Source organism: Procambarus clarkii, chromosome 37 (assembly GCF_040958095.1).
Source record: "Procambarus clarkii isolate CNS0578487 chromosome 37, FALCON_Pclarkii_2.0, whole genome shotgun sequence".
NCBI lineage: Eukaryota > Metazoa > Arthropoda > Malacostraca > Decapoda > Cambaridae > Procambarus > Procambarus clarkii.
This window is the reverse complement of record NC_091186.1, coordinates 27,593,766-27,611,428: the sequence shown is the minus strand read 5'-3', so window position 1 is coordinate 27,611,428 and position 17,663 is coordinate 27,593,766. Positions and strand designations below refer to the sequence as shown.

General features: G+C 49.6%; 1 protein-coding gene across 1 annotated transcript in view; it reads right to left on the bottom strand.

Annotated features, from left to right (window-relative positions):
- Positions 1 to 16,643, bottom strand: part of LOC123753095 (uncharacterized) — a 142,466-nt gene extending 125,823 nt beyond the window's left edge. Inside the window, exon 1 of the mRNA XM_069337341.1 lies at positions 16,276 to 16,643. The gene's annotated coding sequence lies outside the window, so the exon portion shown is untranslated. The remainder of the gene's footprint in view (positions 1 to 16,275) is intronic.
- Between the last annotated feature and the right edge of the window lie 1,020 nt (positions 16,644 to 17,663).

The window sequence follows — 17,663 nt, the reverse complement described above, 5'->3', positions numbered from 1 at the left end:
GTGTTTTAGTGAAATTGAAAGCTCTACAGTACTGACGTTAGGTGATGCGTCTATGTTCGTACGCTTCTGGTAAGGTAAAACGTGTCAATATTGACGTTTGTTAGGTTGTGCGAATGGTCTGGAGACTTATTGATTACTGTGGGGGGGGGGGGATGATTTGGGAGTAAACAAGATGGAGATGGACAGGTAAAGGAAAAATTTTGAAATGGGAATTAAATTATGAGAGCAGGCCCAAGTCCCGCCCCCACAGCTGGTGGGCCAAGACCCACTCCCACAGCTGGTGGGCCAAGACACACTCCCACAGGTGGTGGGCCAAGACACACTCCCACAGGTGGTGGCCCAAGTACCACTCCCACGGGTGGTGGCCCAAGACCCACCCCCACAGATGGTGGCCCAAGACCAACCCCCACAGATGGTGGCCAAAGAGAGAGAGACCTCGGTTCTCATACCCCAGCTCCTGCATGGTTCTCATACCCCAGCTCCTGGTCCTCATACCCCAGCTCTTGGTCCTCATACCCCAGCTCCTGGTCCTCATACCCCAGCTCCTGGTCCTCATACCCCAGCTCTTGGTCCTCATACCCCAGCTCCTGGTCCTCATACCCCAGCTCCTGGTCCTCATACCCCAGCTCCTGGTCCTCATACCCCAGCTCCTGGTCCTCATACCCCAGCTCCTGGTCCTCATACCCCAGCTCCTGGTCCTCATACCCCAGCTCCTGGTCCTCATACCCCAGCTCCTGGTCCTCATACCCCAGCTCCTGGTCCTCATACCCCAGCTCCTGGTCCGCATACCCCAGCTCCTGGTCCTCATACCCCAGCTCCTTGTCCTCATACCCCAGCTCCTGGTCCTCATACCCCAGCTCCTGGTCCGCATACCCCAGCTCCTGGTCCGCATACCCCAGCTCCTGGTCCTCATACCCAAGCTCCTGTTCCCCATACCCCAGCTCCTGGTCCTCATACCCCAGCTCCTGGTCCTCATACCCCAGCTCCTGGTCCGCATACCCCAGCTCCTGGTCCGCATACCCCAGCTCCTGGTCCGCATACCCCAGCTCCTGGTCCTCATACCCAAGCTCCTGTTCCCCATACCCCAGCTCCTGGTCCTCATAGATCAATACTTCTTATTGATTACCTCATGAAGTTTCCTCACAATGAGTAACTTGACAAAATATATAAATAGATAACCTGCGTCCTGAGAGAGCGGGTGGTGTATAGTGTATGGTTGCCATAGCAACCAGGTGACGCTGGGTCCTCTACTTTATCGATCACAATATTGGTCCATGCGCGCGCACACGCGCACACGCGTGCATGTTGGCGAGTACACTTGTTGGTGTGTGTGTGTGTGTGTGTGTGTGTGTGTATGTGTGTGTGTGTATGTGTGTGTGTGTGTGTGTGTGTGTGTGTGTGTGTGTGTGTGGGCTCCTAGCAACACTGAGACGGTCCCTAGGACACTGAAGATGCTGCTTCTGGCTCCTAGCAAAACAGAGATGGTCGCTAGGACACTGAAGATGCTGCCTCTGGCTCCTAGCAACACTGAGACGGTCCCTAGGACACTGAAGATGCTGCCTCTGGCTCCTAGCAACACTGAGACGGTCCCTAGGACACTGAAGATGATGCCTCTGGCTCCTAGCAACACTGAGACGGTCCCTAGGACACTGAAGATGCTGCCCCTGGCTCCTAGCAACACTGAGACGGACCCTAGGACACTGAAGATGCTGCCTCTGACTCCTAGCAACACTGAGACGGTCGCTAGGACACTGAAGATGCTGCCTCTGGCTCCTAGCAACACTGGGCCGGTCGCTAGGACACTGAAGATGCTGCCTCTGGCTCCTAGCAACACTGGGCCGGTCGCTAGGACACTGAAGATGATGCCTCTGGCTCCTAGCAACACTGAGACGGTCCCTAGGACACTGAAGATGCTGCCCCTGGCTCCTAGCAACACTGAGACGGTCGCTAGGACACTGAAGATGATGCCTCTGGCTCCTAGCAACACTGAGACGGTCCCTAGGACACTGAAGATGCTGCCCCTGGCTCCTAGCAACACTGAGACGGGCCCTAGGACACTGAAGATGCTGCCTCTGGCTCCTAGCAACACTGAGACGGTCGCTAGGACACTGAAGATGCTGCCTCTGGCTCCTAGCAACACTGGGCCGGTCGCTAGGACACGGAAGATGATGCCTCTGGCTCCTAGCAACACTGAGACGGTCCCTAGGACACTGAAGATGCTGCCTCTGGCTCCTAGCAACACTGAGACGGTCGCTAGGACACTGAAGATGCTGCTCCTGGCTTCTAGCAACACTGAGACGGTCGCTAGGACACTAAAGATGCTGCCTCTGGCTCCTAGCAACACTGAGACGGTCCCTAGGACACTGAAGATGATGCCCCTGGCTCCTAGCAACACTGAGACGGTCCCTAGGACACTGAAGATGCTGCCCCTGGCTCCTAGCAACACTGAGACGGTCGCTAGGACACTGAAGATGATGCCTCTGGCTCCTAGCAACACTGAGACGGTCCCTAGGACACTGAAGATGCTGCCCCTGGCTCCTAGCAACACTGAGACGGTCCCTAGGACACTGAAGATGCTGCCTCTGGCTCCTAGCAACACTGAGACGGTCGCTAGGACACTGAAGATGCTGCCTCTGGCTCCTAGCAACACTGAGACGGTCGCTAGGACACTGAAGATGCTGCCTCTGGCTCCTAGCAACACTGAGACGGTCCCTAGGACACTGAAGATGATGCCCCTGGCTCCTAGCAACACTGAGACGGTCCCTAGGACACTGAAGATGCTGCCCCTGGCTCCTAGCAACACTGAGACGGTCCCTAGGACACTGAAGATGATGCCTCTGGCTCCTAGCAACACTGAGACGGTCCCTAGGACACTGAAGATGCTGCCCCTGGCTCCTAGCAACACTGAGACGGTCCCTAGGACACTGAAGATGCTGCCCCTGGCTCCTAGCAACACTGAGACGGTCGCTAGCACACTGAAGATGCTGCCTCTGGCTCCTAGCAACACTGAGACGGTCGCTAGGACACTGAAGATCCTACCTCCTAGCAAGACGGGTCAAAAGGAGGATTGCACCACCAATCAGAGCCTAGAGACCCTTCATGCATGGTCATGGCGCAGTGGTAGCGTGTGGGGCAATGATCCTGCAGATCCCAGTTCGAATCCCACCATAGTCTTTAGAATTCCGACTTGGAATTTCAGGCTACAGAGGCCATCACGATGACTCAGACCACACACCAGAAAGCGAGGAAACCACGACGTTTCGGTCCGTCTTGGACCCATGATCAAGTCGATTGTGATGAGAGAGAGATTGGTGAAGATTAAGCTCCCCCAAGAGGTGTGCACGGGCATGAGTAGCCCGTGAAGTGTGAGAGAGAGGTGGACACGGGCATGAAGAATGGGAAGGTCAGAATAAGAGAAAGAAAGAAAAAAGAGAAAAAGTGGGGTAGGCATAAGTCAGATCACGTTTGTTAAGAAAGGTTGGGGCATTGGATTGGAAGTGGAAGGGAAGATGGGAAAGGATCCATCAGGGTAAAGCACCAAGCCATTACGACTATATAGCACTGGGAAGGAGTCAGGATAAAGATCAGGGATGGGACGGGGGGAAGGAATAGTGCCCTGCCACTTGGACGGTCGGGGATTGAACGCCGACCTGCATGAAGCGAGACCGTCACTCTACCGTCCAGCCCAAGTGATTGGGGCCACCAATAGTCAACAGCAACAAAGTCAAGACTCAGATTCAAGTTGTGTATCAGAGCCGACCTGACAAGCCGGCCTCTGTGAGGAGCAGAGGCAGGAGAGATTATCTTACAAGACCAATCAATAGGATGATTAGGCTCACTAACACGACAGAAGACCAATCAATAGGATGATTAGGCTCACTAACATGACAGAATACCAATCAGCATTGTTTGTGTCTGCAGACTTAACACTTGTGTTCCTTAAGTCTGTCATTAAGTGTCCGGCCAGTGTCACCAGAGTATTGGAGACGACAAGACCAACAGGCAATAGCGTAGACACCAGCAGCAGCAGCAGTAGGAGCAGCAGCAGCAGCAGCAGCAGCAGCAGCAGCAGCACCACCACCACCAGGGTGAACAACATGACTACCAACAGTGACAGTTGGTGTACAGATGAGCTGTATATCAAGAGGACCGAGGGGTGGTAGTGGGAGTCTTGAGTCGAGACACGCGGGGAAGGCAGAGCACAGTCACTGACTGTCACACAGTGGAAGACTGGTGGAATGGAAGACTGACAGAGTGGAAGACTGACAGAGTGGAAGAGGAAGAAATGTTGGCAGTGAATACCAACAGAACAGAAAGGAATGGACGGAAGCTTGACGTAAGGGAGCCGGTCGGCCGAGCGGACAGCACACTGGACTTGTGATCCTGTGGTCCTGGGTTCGATCCCAGGCGCCGGCGAGAAAAACAATGGGCAGAGTTTCTTTCACCCTATGCCCCTGTTACCTAGCAGTAAAATAGGTACCTGGGTGTTAGCCAGCTGTCACGGGCTGCTTCCTGGGAGTGGAGGCCTGGTCGAGGACCGGGCCGCGGGGACACTAAAGCCCCGAAATCATCTCAAGATAACCTCAAGATAACCTCAAGACGTTGGTTATTGTTCTTGTCCTACAGTAGTGGGCAAGTGGAGTGAACTCCAGGTTGTGGAAGCCAACAACATTCATAAGTGTAAAATCAGACATAACAGGTCAATACGACAGGAGTCATTGCATTAATTAAACCATCTGCGGCCAGGCGGGATCCAAGAGCTAAAGCTCAATGCTGAAGGAACAAATAAGTGAGGATAAATAGGTGAGTACACAAACAAGGGGACAAGCTGGAGAGGCTATAATAGGCTAGAGGCTAGAGGGAGCGTGTAGGCTAGGTAAGGTGGTGCAGGATAGGTAGATGGAAAGGTGGGGGGGGGTGGAGGCTCGGGGGATGGCAGGTGGCTAGGGGGGATGGCAGGTGGCTAGGGGGGATGGCAGGTGGCTAGGGGGGATGGAGTGCAGGTAGGGAGGATAGTGCTGACTATCCTGACTATCTCATCCTTCAGCAGCTGGATAACGCCGTCAGCTGACACGTGGGCGGGGGGGGGGGGGGCGGAGCGGGGGCAGGGGGCGGGGGCAGGGGGCGGGGGCAGGGGGCAGGGGGCGGGGGCAGGTGCGGGGGCGGTTAGTGCGGGGGCAGGAGGCGGGGGCGGGGGAGACCGAGGGGGGGGAGGCAGCCAGGTGCAACAGCCCGTGCAGTTTCCGGTCATCGAGACGTGAAGCCTGGGCCGGAAACTCTCGCTGACTTGAGCTGTGTCTCACTCTCCCTCTCTCACTCCCTCCTTCCTTCCTTCTCCCTCTCCCTCTCCCTCTCTCTCTCTCCCTCCTTCCTTCCTTCCCCCTCTCTCTCTCTCTCCGTCTCTCTCCCTCCTCTATCAATGACACTCTTTTTCTCCCCTCACTCAATTTACCTACCTTCTCCCTACCCTCTCTTCCCCCACCGCCCCTAGGACAGTCCCCGCCTCTCCCCCACCGTCCCTAGGACAGTCCCCGCCGCTCCCCCACCGTCCCTAGGACAGTCCCCGCCGCTCCCCCACCGTCCCTAGGACAGTCCCCGCCGCTCCCCCACCGTCCCTAGGACAGTCCCCGCCGCTCCCCCACCCACCCGCTAAGACTCCCCCGCCACGACCGTCCCCCCCTGTGCTAGGGGCGCCGGACAGGGATAATTTAGCAGACACCAGTAGTTCTCAGACCCCCCCCCCCCTGCCTTTGTCCCCTCACCGCCGCCATATTTAATTCCTCCTCGGCAGTTTTCCCAGTAAACACCTTCCAGTTCTGCCCCCTGCAGCTGGCTTGTATGCATCCCAAGTTTAACTCTAAGATAACTTAGTGCAGTTTTATATATAACAAATCCAGAAATTTTTGTTGTATATTTTTACTGTATATCAGTTAGAGGTTAATCCATCGAGATTTGAATTCAATCTTTCAACCTAAGCCTATGACGTTGGGATATTTGGATGAAGACCGTTGTAGTAACTGCTTGAGCTAATAAACTTTAACTAACCTCATCCTATGCTAATGTATTCTAACAGTTATATATCCGATAACTGTTAGAATAATAGCCTAACCTAATATATATATATATATTAGCCTAACTTAACCTAAGCTATCACATGACAGCCAGAAACTTCACTCTTGTGGATAAACAGGAAAAGATTGTCATGTTTATGTGGCCAGTCAAATCTAACCTAACCATCTTAGGCCTAATACACGCTATCTGAGGCCTAATATAGTACATATGTGTGCTATAATAGGCCTAGGGATATTTAATATGGGGCTTACCGGGGCCCCATCACTACATAAATATATAAATAAATAAATAAATGTTTATTTAGGTAAGGTACATACATACAAGAAAGGGACGAGCCACAATATGGGTTACGAAACGTGTCCATCATTTCTGAGGCACGGAGGTATGTCGTACCCTAGCCTAATCTATCCTAGCATAACCTATCCTAATCTCTATCCTACCATAACCGATCCTAGCATAACTTAATTTATCCTTATCAAACCTAACCAAAGTTATTCCAGTCTAACCTGACCAAGAATAATGAAACACACTAACCTAACCTAACTTAACCTAACCAAACCTAACTTAACCTAACCTAACCCTAACCTAACCAAACCTAACTTAACCTAACCTAACCTAACCTAACCAAACCACACTTAACCTAACCTAACTTAACCTAACCTAACCTAACCAAACCTAACCTAACCTAACCCTAACCTAACCAAACCTAACTTAACCTAACCTAACCCTAACCAAACCACACTTAACCTAACCAAGCCTAAAGCTCATCCAAACCTATACATTCCATCCTAACTTATCCAAACGTAAAATAACCAAACCAAAGTTAATCTACAAAACCTGATCTATCCAAAACAACCCTATCCTATCCTAACCAAAATTGACCTATCCTAAATCACCCTATCCTAAGCAACCCCCATCCTAACCTAACCTGTGTTGAATTGAAATTGAAATAAGTTTATTGAGGTAAAATACACACAAAGGGATGAGGTAGCTCAAGCTATGAGCTACCTCATCCCTTTGTGTGTATTTTACCTCAATAAACTTATAACCTGTGTTGACCCCCGTGTGTACTGACCACGTGAGCAACACATAAGGAAACAAAACACCAACAATATATATATAAAGTATTATTATATCTGGACAAAGAAGTGGAATATTTACTTTACAATTACGACATTTAACAAGCGACAAATTGATGGTGTTTTGTGTATCGGTCCGCGAAGCCTAGCGTACTGGCGCTGGTGTGGGGGGGGGGGGGTGTTAGTCCTGCTCCTGGGTGATGGTTGGTGTTGGTGGGGTGTCCAGACGCTGGGGAGGACCTTACAACCATGCCACACACACACACACACACACACACACACACACACACACACACACACACACACACACACACACACACACACACACACACACACACACACACACACAGAGCCCGATAGGCACACACACAGATTCCTAGAGCCCGATAGGCTCAGGAATCTGTACACCTGTTGATTGACGGTTGAGAGGCGGGACCAAAGAGCCAGAGCTCAACCCCCGCAAACACAACTAGGGGAGTACAACTAGGTGAGTACACACACATACAGAGTAAAATCCTCTGTATTATTTTAAAATATTCCCAATACTATTTGCATTATGAGACTGCCTGCCCTGGCCTGGAGCACTTCCTGCATCTCTCACCCAATACGGCCCAATCGTTACGGATCTGTTGCTGTGGTAAACGCTGTGACACATTAGAGGGATGAGCTGGGGTGTGGAGGAGGTATAGTGTGTATATACCTACCTCTCCTGGGCTGGGCCGCCGGCCCCGGTGGTAGTCAATACACCCGGGGGTCGATACCCCTCATGACGCCTGCGACACTCCAACTATACCCATGGGCAGCAGGTGGGAGGGATGACTTCTCTCTCTCTCTCTCTCTCTCTCTCTCTCTCTCTCTCTCTCTCTCTCTCTCTCTCTCTCTTTCTCTCCCTCTCCCCCCCTCTCTCCCTCTTTCTCTCCCTCTTTCTCTCCCTCTCCCCCCCTCTCTCCCTCTTTCTCTCTCTCTCCCTCTCTTCAACTACCACAAGTCTTCAGTTGGACTGTTGCTGATTTTCATAACAAAACTGTTTAGTAAAAGCGGTTATCCTCCCTCAGCTTGTGCCTAGAAGCTCGTGTAACAAACCTTTGAATGGTTAAGCTTTGTATTCCCTATAAGAGTGCCGGAGATAATCACGGTCAGGAGTCACCAAGCACTTACACAACCGCTTACGAAACCTCTACATCTTTCCTCAATCACGGCTATTTGTTTATATTTATTAAAGAGTTTACGAACTTGGCTCTTCACAACCCGAGGTTATTGTTGTTATAAACAACCTCGTAGTGTTGACCAGCTCATAAACTGTTTACTATATGTAAACACAGCCGCCATGACTGAGGAAAGATGTACAGGTTGCGTAAGTCTGTGCGTAAATGCGTGATGACTGCCGGTGTGGGCATTAGTGAGTCTTGAAGGGCAGCCCCTTGGGTCAGATTCACGAAAGCACTTACGCAAGCACTTACGAACGTGTACGTCTTTCCTCAATCTTTGACGGCTTTGGTTACATTTATTAAACAGTTTACAAGCATGAAAACTTCCCATTCAACTGTTGTTATTGTTATAAACAGCCTCCTGGTGCTTCGGAGCTCATTAACTGTTTAATAATTGTAAACAAAGCCGCCAAAGATTGAGAAAAGATGTACAGGTTCGTAAGTGCTTGCGTAAGTGCTTTCGTGAATCTGGCTCCTTGTCTCCAAACACCAGCATGGCCGCTGAGAAGGTAGGACCACCTTAACTAACCCAGTGTAGCTCATGGGAAGGCAACACTGATAAAGCACTGGGAGAGGAAAGGAAAGGACGGGTAGAGTGTGTCTTCCTGGGCTGTCAGAAGGCATCTGATACAGTTCCGCACTAGAGGCTTCAGGACAAGCTTGATAATTAATCAGGAGTAACTACAATGGTGTTAAATTGGATTAAAGAGTACCTCTCTGATAGGAGACTGAGAGTGACGGTGAGTTACGAGGACCGACACACTCTAGACACTGACACAAGTGTAAAATATTTACCGCCAAAATGGAACGTAAATACCGAGTTGTGGCGCCAATAGAGAGAGTTGCCAGGTAGTGAATACTGGAGGAGCCATGGCGAGAGTTTAAGCCCAGGTTCGACACCCATTTAGCCTCCCGACACGCCCACGCCCCCCCCCCCTCGGATATAATTGGTATTCAGCACATGGCTCTCCTGCCTCACCTGCTGCTACTGAGGTAACTTGTCGAGGAACACGTAGCGTTCAGCGGCCACTCCGTGCTGGGGAGACCTCAACACTCTTGTTTTGGCACTAGCGAATGGCGCCACTATCACACCGAGGTGGGATAGGGCAGGATAGACTCCTCCTATCCCTCGTATCAACTCAGGCCAGGCTCGTCCTCATCAACCTCCTCACGTAACAACAGTTCTTGGGGAATGTTGCTCATTTTCTCAGAGGTGGCGACCAGTGGTGATTGAGCCCCGTCATGGACCCATTGTTAGTGGGTCCGTCCACACACACACACACACACACACACACACACACACACACACACACACACACACACACACACACACACACACACACTGTACCAATAGACAGGTGACTGGACAAAATGTTGGCGCCGTCAATGCGTTAAAGCTTTTGGTTTAACGGGTTGACATTGCTTGACCGTCTCCTACGTCCCCCTCCGTCCAGGCCTCTCTGTCTCGTTTGCTCACTCTCTCAAATCCTGACAGACAGACAGACACCGTCCAGTACACACACTGACAGGCAGACAGGTCCCGTCCACCGTCCAGGACTCTGGGGACCAAAAACAGTGCTCATGTCAGTGTATCGCGGAAGAAAGAGAACAAAAAAAATCGATTTTGAAATGCATCTTTTGTTAGGATTCAGCCAATGTTGGGACGCCCGGAGCAGCTGCCTGGTGTATGTCAGGTGTATGTCAGGTGTATGTCAGGTGTATGTATGTATGTGTGTACTCACCTAGTTGTGCTTGCGGGGGTTGAGCTCTGGCTCTTTGGTCCCGCCTCTCAACCGTCAATCAACGGGTGTACAGGTTCCTGAGCCTATTGGGCTCTATCATATCTACACTTGAAACTGTGTATGGAGTCAGCCTCCACCACATCACTTCCTAATGCATTCCATTTGTCAACCACTCTCACACTAAAAAAGTTCTTTCTAATATCTCTGTGGCTCATTTGGGCACTCAGTTTCCACCTGTGTCCCCTTGTGCGTGTTCCTCTTGAGTTAAATAACCTGTCTTTATCTACCCAACACACACCCTACAATGTGTGTGTGTGTGTGTGTGTGTGTGTATTTACTATTTGTGCCTGCAGAATCAAGCAATTAGCTCTTGGACCCCGCCTTTCTATCCGATCTATTTTTTCCTCAATTATATCTACTACATATAATTATCTCTAACGCACACACACACGTCCCCAGGAAGCAGCCCGTAACAGCTGTCTAACTCCCAGGTACCTATTTACTGCTAGGTGAACAGGCGCTTCAGGGTGAAACAATTTCATCCCATTTGTTTCGGCCTCGGCCGGGAATCGAACCCGGGCCCTTGGGACTACGACCGTTGAGCGCTGTCCACTCAGCCACGAGGCTCCGTAGTGTGTTAGGCTAGGCTGTGTTTGGTGAGACACTATAGGGCAGGACACACAAGGAGCAACAGTGCCAAGCTCAACAAGCCACAGTGTAACACAAGGAGCAACAGTGCCAAGCTCAACAAGCCACAATGTAACACAAGGAGCAACAGTGCCAAGCTCAACAAGCCACAGTGTAACACAAGGAGCAACAGTGCCAAGCTCAACAAGCCACAGTGTAACACAAGGAGCAACAGTGCCAAGCTCAACAAGCCACAATGTAACACAAGGAGCAACAGTGCCAAGCTCAACAAGCCACAGTGTAACACAAGGAGCAACAGTGCCAAGCTCAACAAGCCACAGTGTAACACAAGGAGCAACAGTGCCAAGCTCAACAAGCCACAGTGTAACACAAGGAGCAACAGTGACAAGCTCAACAAGCCACAGTGTAACACAAGGAGCAACAGTGCCAAGCTCAACAAGCCACAGTGTAACACAAGGAGCAACAGTGACAAGCTCAACAAGCCACAGTGTAACACAAGGAGCAACAGTGTCAAGCTCAACAAGCCACAGTGTAACACAAGGAGCAACAGTGCCAAGCTCAACAAGCCACAGTGTAACACAAGGAGCAACAGTGCCAAGCTCAACAAGCCACAGTGTAACACAAGGAGCAACAGTGCCAAGCTCAACAAGCCACAGTGTAACACAAGGAGCAACAGTGCCAAGCTCAACAAGCCACAGTGTAACACAAGGAGCAACAGTGCCAAGCTCAACAAGCCACAGTGTAACACAAAGAGCAACAGTGCCAAGCTCAACAAGCCACAGTGTAACACAAGGAGCAACAGTGCCAAGCTCAACAAGCCACAGTGTAACACAAAGAGCAACAGTGCCAAGCTCAACAAGCCACAGTGTAACACAAAGAGCAACAGTGCCAAGCTCAACAAGCCACAGTGTAACACAAGGAGCAACAGTGCCAAGCTCAACAAGCCACAGTGTAACACAAAGAGCAACAGTGCCAAGCTCAACAAGCCACAGTGTAACACAAGGAGCAACAGTGTCAAGCTCAACAAGCCACAGTGTAACACAAAGAGCAACAGTGCCAAGCTCAACAAGCCACAGTGTAACACAAGGAGCAACAGTGTCAAGCTCAACAAGCCACAGTGTAACACAAGGAGCAACAGTGCCAAGCTCAACAAGCCACAATGTAACACAAGGGGCAACAGTGCCAAGCTCAACAAGCCACAATGTAACACACACAAGACAAGATATGCTTTATCACCCCACAGGGGTTATAAACCCATGAAACCGCCTACCCGCCGACATTGTAAATGCCATGACATTAGTGTAGTTCAACATTCTATTTGGAAAAAAATCCTCACTAACAATAGAGGGGGGGGGGGACTTTTGACAAGCCGCCGGCTTCCTGTCCCTGTCGAGGCCACCAGAAAGATGACGACCTTCAGGTAAAACTCAACTAAATAATTCAACAAAATATAATAATACTTCTCACCGGTTTCCGTCTAATATCTACCTAACGCGTCCTCGTATTAATTTGAAATTAATAAACAAAAAGTTAGTTTGAGCTAAAAAAAAATGTATTGATATTAAAATTGACACTGCAAAGGCACAGTATTTGTTTCCTGGTTCGTTGTCTTGAGAAGGAAAGGTGAGTGATATGTCAGTATGTTTATATGTCACTATGACAGTGTGTGCAGAGGACTACAGCTGGGGTATGAGGACACGGAGCTGGGGTATGAGGACACGGAGCTGGGGTATGAGGACAAGGAGCTGGGGTATGAGGATAAGGAGCTGGGGTATGAGGACAAGGAGCTGGGGTATGAGGACAAGGAGCTGGGGTATGAGGACACGGAGCTGGGGTATGAGGACAAGGAGCTGGGGTATGAGGATAAGGAGCTGGGGTATGAGGACAAGGAGCTGGGGTATGAGGACAAGGAGCTGGGATACGAGGACAAGGAGCTGGAATATGAGGACCAGGAGCTGGGATGTGAGGACAAGGAGCTGGGGTATGAGGACAAAGAGCTGGGGTATGAGGACAAGGAGCTGGGGTATGAGGACAAGGGGCTGGGATACGAGGACACGGAGCTGGGATACGAGGACAAGGAGCTGGAATATGAGGACAAGCAGCTGGGATGTGAGGACAAGGAGCTGGGGTATGAGGACAAAGAGCTGGGGTATGAGGACAAGGAGCTGGGGTATGAGGACAAGGAGCTGGGGTATGATGACCAGGAGCTGGGGTATGAGGACACGGAGCTGGGATATGAGGACAAGCAGCTGGGATGTGAGGACAAGGAGCTGGGGTATGAGGACAAAGAGCTGGGGTATGAGGACAAAGAGCTGGGGTATGAGGACAAAGAGCTGGGGTATGAGGACAAGGAGCTGGGGTATGAGGACAAGGAGCTGGGGTATGAGGACCAGGAGCTGGGGTATGAGGACACGGAGCTGGGATACGAGGACAAGCAGCTGGGATATGAGGACAAGGAGCTGGGGTATCTACTGACGTATTAATGTCTTCAAGGGAGTGAGATCAAACTCTCTATGCCCTGCCTGCTGGCCTGGCTGTACCCGTTGCTTGTCAACCTAACTTCTCTGGCTTTCGAAATCTTTGTCGAATCCGGCCCTTAAAGTTGTGGATGGAGGTGGCTCCTACAACTTCCTCTGGTAGAGCATTTCACCTGTTAACCACCTGTAAAAGGGTACGAGTACTTCCTTACGTCCAATTCCAAATTCAATTTCTTTCTTTATTATGCACCCCATACCCATCCCGTGGGCGGTGGTGGAAAGGGTTACAGAGGCACATAATCGGTTCAGGAACTGAACCCTCTAGTTCGTTTAGCTAAGCAAATAACAATGTTTTGACGCTAGTTACACAATTATTAATGTTATATATACATGTACACATACTCATGCATACATGTACATGTACATACGTATACATATATACATACACATATTTAATCACCCACACAAATACACACATCAATAATCTATTGTGTCACAAGTGATCAACAAGAGGCTCACAACAGTCACTATACAAGGCACTTTACATCTATGGTGAGTCACACAGTTACTTGTCTTGCTGCCACACCCACCCACCTGGGCGGCAGCTTTACAGTCATGTGCTCCACACCCACCCAACTGGGCGGCAGCTTTACAGTCATGTGCTGCCACACCCACCCAACTGGGCGGCAGCTTTACAGTCATGTGCATGCATTACCTACAGTAAGCAAATTTTGGATACTTCGCTAAGATTTCGGGCAGCACATCATTATGAATGAAGTACTTACACATTTCAGATCAGATTCAGATGTTTATTCAGGTAAGGTATATACATACAAGTGATGTTACATTAATGGATTGATATATAGATAGAGCTAGTACATACAATGCCTAAAGCCACTATTACGCAATGCGTTTCGGGCAAACATTTCTTGGACACTATTGATGGTGTTATCTCTAAATTCCGCGATTTTTTCACATTCCAATATATAATGACGTAAAGTATGTTTATAGTTCTGCTGACAGAGTTTACATTTAGTCAAATCTACATCAGCAGATGTTACAAACTCCCAGAGGTACTTGTAGCCGAGCCTAAGCCTAGCAGTGGTCACATCTAGAAGTCTGCTAACCTTATTGGATGACCCATAGACGTGCGGTTCTTCCTGCATAATAGATGAGTAACTGGTGTGAATTTCACTTTGCCTCAAGTCTCCGAAATTTACTTGATGTTGCCGGAATACTGCTGCCCTCAGGCTGCTCAAAGGCAGTCCAAGTTGGTAATTAATTCCCTCTTTACGAGCAAAAGTCTTGGCCAACTCATCAGTTCTATCATGCATTCGGAGACCAATATGGGAAGGAATCCACAGAAGACAGACTCTGACTCCATCATTGATTATTTCATTATATCTGTGTCTAGTTTCAGAGATAAGCACGTCACAGTTATGCCTTGGGGAGCTGAGAGCAGTCAAGGATGACAAGGAGTCACTTACAATTAGCGTGTCAATTTTGGATTCATATACGCGCTCGAGTGCAAGGATTATGGCAATCAATTCTGTTTGAAGAGTGGAGGCCCAGTTACTTAAGACGCGCTCCACACTCATAGGAGATGGAACCATCTCTCCCTGTCACAACAACTGCACTTCCAGCTGCACCATGGGAGAAGGAACCATCTCTCCCTGTCACAACAACTGCACTTCCAGCTGCACCATAGGACTGATGCAAGGATCCATCAGTGTAAATAATGTGGGACAGGGAGCGCTCTCTGACTAAAGCATAAATTTGGCTTAAGGCATTGTACTTTGCTTCTTGTGGAAGCAAGGCTTGTTCTTTAATCAGCTTCTTGGGTGGGAAAGGGGGGACAGTAATTACGCACGTCCCTTCGGCACATTTGCGTTTCCAGCTTTCATGTGGCTGTGGTGCTGAGGCATGGGGGCTAGGCGCTGGGATATGGGGAGACAGGATAACAGGACTCGAGCTGAGATACAGCAAATAGATGGGAATATAATGTCGAGTTGTGGCATATGGGCAAAGAACCGTGATATGAAGTGAGTGGACTGGGACATGAGGACGGAGTAAAGGAACGGCGCTCAACCACTTGGATCATCAGGGGTAGCGAGCCCCGACCCGGCAAGCTCCAAGACTCTACGAACCAGTCCAGGTATTGACGTAAACAACACTTCAAGTTTCCTTTCATTATTGGTGAGTGTAACCCAACAGCAACTTCAAGAGTTCCTTTGAGTTTCTGAGTCTCGTTTATATGGGTACCATCTCACACAGGTGTTGTTGTCCAGCATGACACACGCAAGGCAGCTAAATCTGCATGTGATAAGCCGGAAATTGAATTGGATATGGACTTTCGATATCTCTGCTGTAAAGGCCGCAATATTTCAGGAAATTATGGATGACAGAAAAGCAGTTACTGACACACGAAAGCCAGAAAGCACAAGTATAAAGAGCTATGACATGTTTAGAACCGAGAATTATATGTACGGGCAGCATAAAACATCCACAAGACTGTGTGGCATTGTAATTGCCGGAATTAGGCTGGGATATCGATATCTATGGCAGGTGGCTGCAGGTAATGAATCCCCCAATGGTGAACATTCCAACTGTAAACTATGAACAAGAGCTGGGACATAGTCTCCAACACTATATCTGTGATTGTCCTGTTATAAGTGACTTCAGACCTAATGGTATGAGGTACTTAGAGCTGTGTAACTACCTCATACACTGAGGAATCTTGAAAGATATTGGTGTGCGTCTACCCAGAGGTTGGTGGAGGAGACTGATAGGTCAGCCTGGCTGGCCGTGTTCTCTCCTCACTCCCTGTATGACTAACATCCTGTGAGATGTTACAGCTTCATATTACATGATTTAAGATCTATAGTCTTTGATCTACACTTTGTTATCCTTCATACAGAAGACAGTAGCAGCACATGAATATTATACCTGAACTTATTAATAAGAACAATTGATTGGCTACTGTGAAAACATATCCTTACTTATTTTTGTTTATAATGGCTAGTAAAAACATACTTGTTAATTGACTTACCTCCAGTTGCTCACACATGTATGAATTCATACATGGTTCTTAAAATCCTCCTTTAAATGTTAACAAAGTAACGGGGTTCTCAGGGGATAATTGATCATCAGAGGCTGCTGAACCCTTTCATTTTCACTCAAAGCCTCTTTTTTTCCGCTCAATTACTTTCGTTTTCACAGATTCACTCTCATCACGTTTCTCCAAAAACAACTTTAGAGGCCATAACACTTACACAAAGAATTACATTATATATTAAGTCAAAATGCGTATTCTACTAAGTTATAACTCACAGTGACTTTAAAAAAAATTTAGTTATTGGGATTTTTCATTGATGGAAGGAAGGAAGCGGAGCGGCACACCCCTTCCTTCCTCGTCCGCGGTGCGCAGGCAACTGACGGCTGGTCGCTCGAAAAGGCCACCTGGACCGTTCTCAACACCGCTCAACCAATAGCAACGCAGGTAACTTTTGGTGTTTTGTTACACCAATAGGAAGATGTCAAAATTTTGGAGGGAATAATTCCACCAATAGCAGCGCAGGGAATTTTTAGAGTACTGCTACACCGATAGGATAATTATAAAAATTGGGCTAGTGATTCCACGAACACTAACGCAAAAATAGCAATACCGGACGTTTTGGGAAGGCTTACTTAACCAATAGCAATACAAGATGTTTTGGGAGTCTTGCTCGACCCACCTCAGCACACCATCCACACCCACCTCAACCCTCAGCACCACCATCCACACCCACCTCAACCCTCAGCACCACCATCCACACCCACCTCAACCCTCAGCACCACCATCCACACCCACCTCAACCCTCAGCACCACCATCCACACCCACCTCAACCCTCAGCACCACCATCCACACCCACCTCAACCCTCAGCACCACCATCCACACCCACCTCAACCCTCAGCACTCCATCCACACCCACCTCAACCCTCAGCACCACCATCCACACCCACCTCAACCCTCAGCACCACCATCCACACCCACCTCAACCCTCAGCACCACCATCCACACCCACCTCAACCCTCAGCACTCCATCCACACCCACCTCAACCCTCAGCACACCATCCACACCCACCTCAACCCTCAGCACCACCATCCACACCCACCTCAACCCTCAGCACTCCATCCACACCCACCTCAACCCTCAGCACTCCATCCACACCCACCTCAACCCTCAGCACCACCATCCACACCCACCTCAACCCTCAGCACACCATCCACACCCACCTCAACCCTCAGCACTCCATCCACACCCACCTCAACCCTCAGCACCACCATCCACACCCACCTCAACCCTCAGCACACCATCCACACCCACCTCAACCCTCAGCACACCATCCACACCCACCTCAACCCTCAGCACCACCATCCACACCCACCTCAACC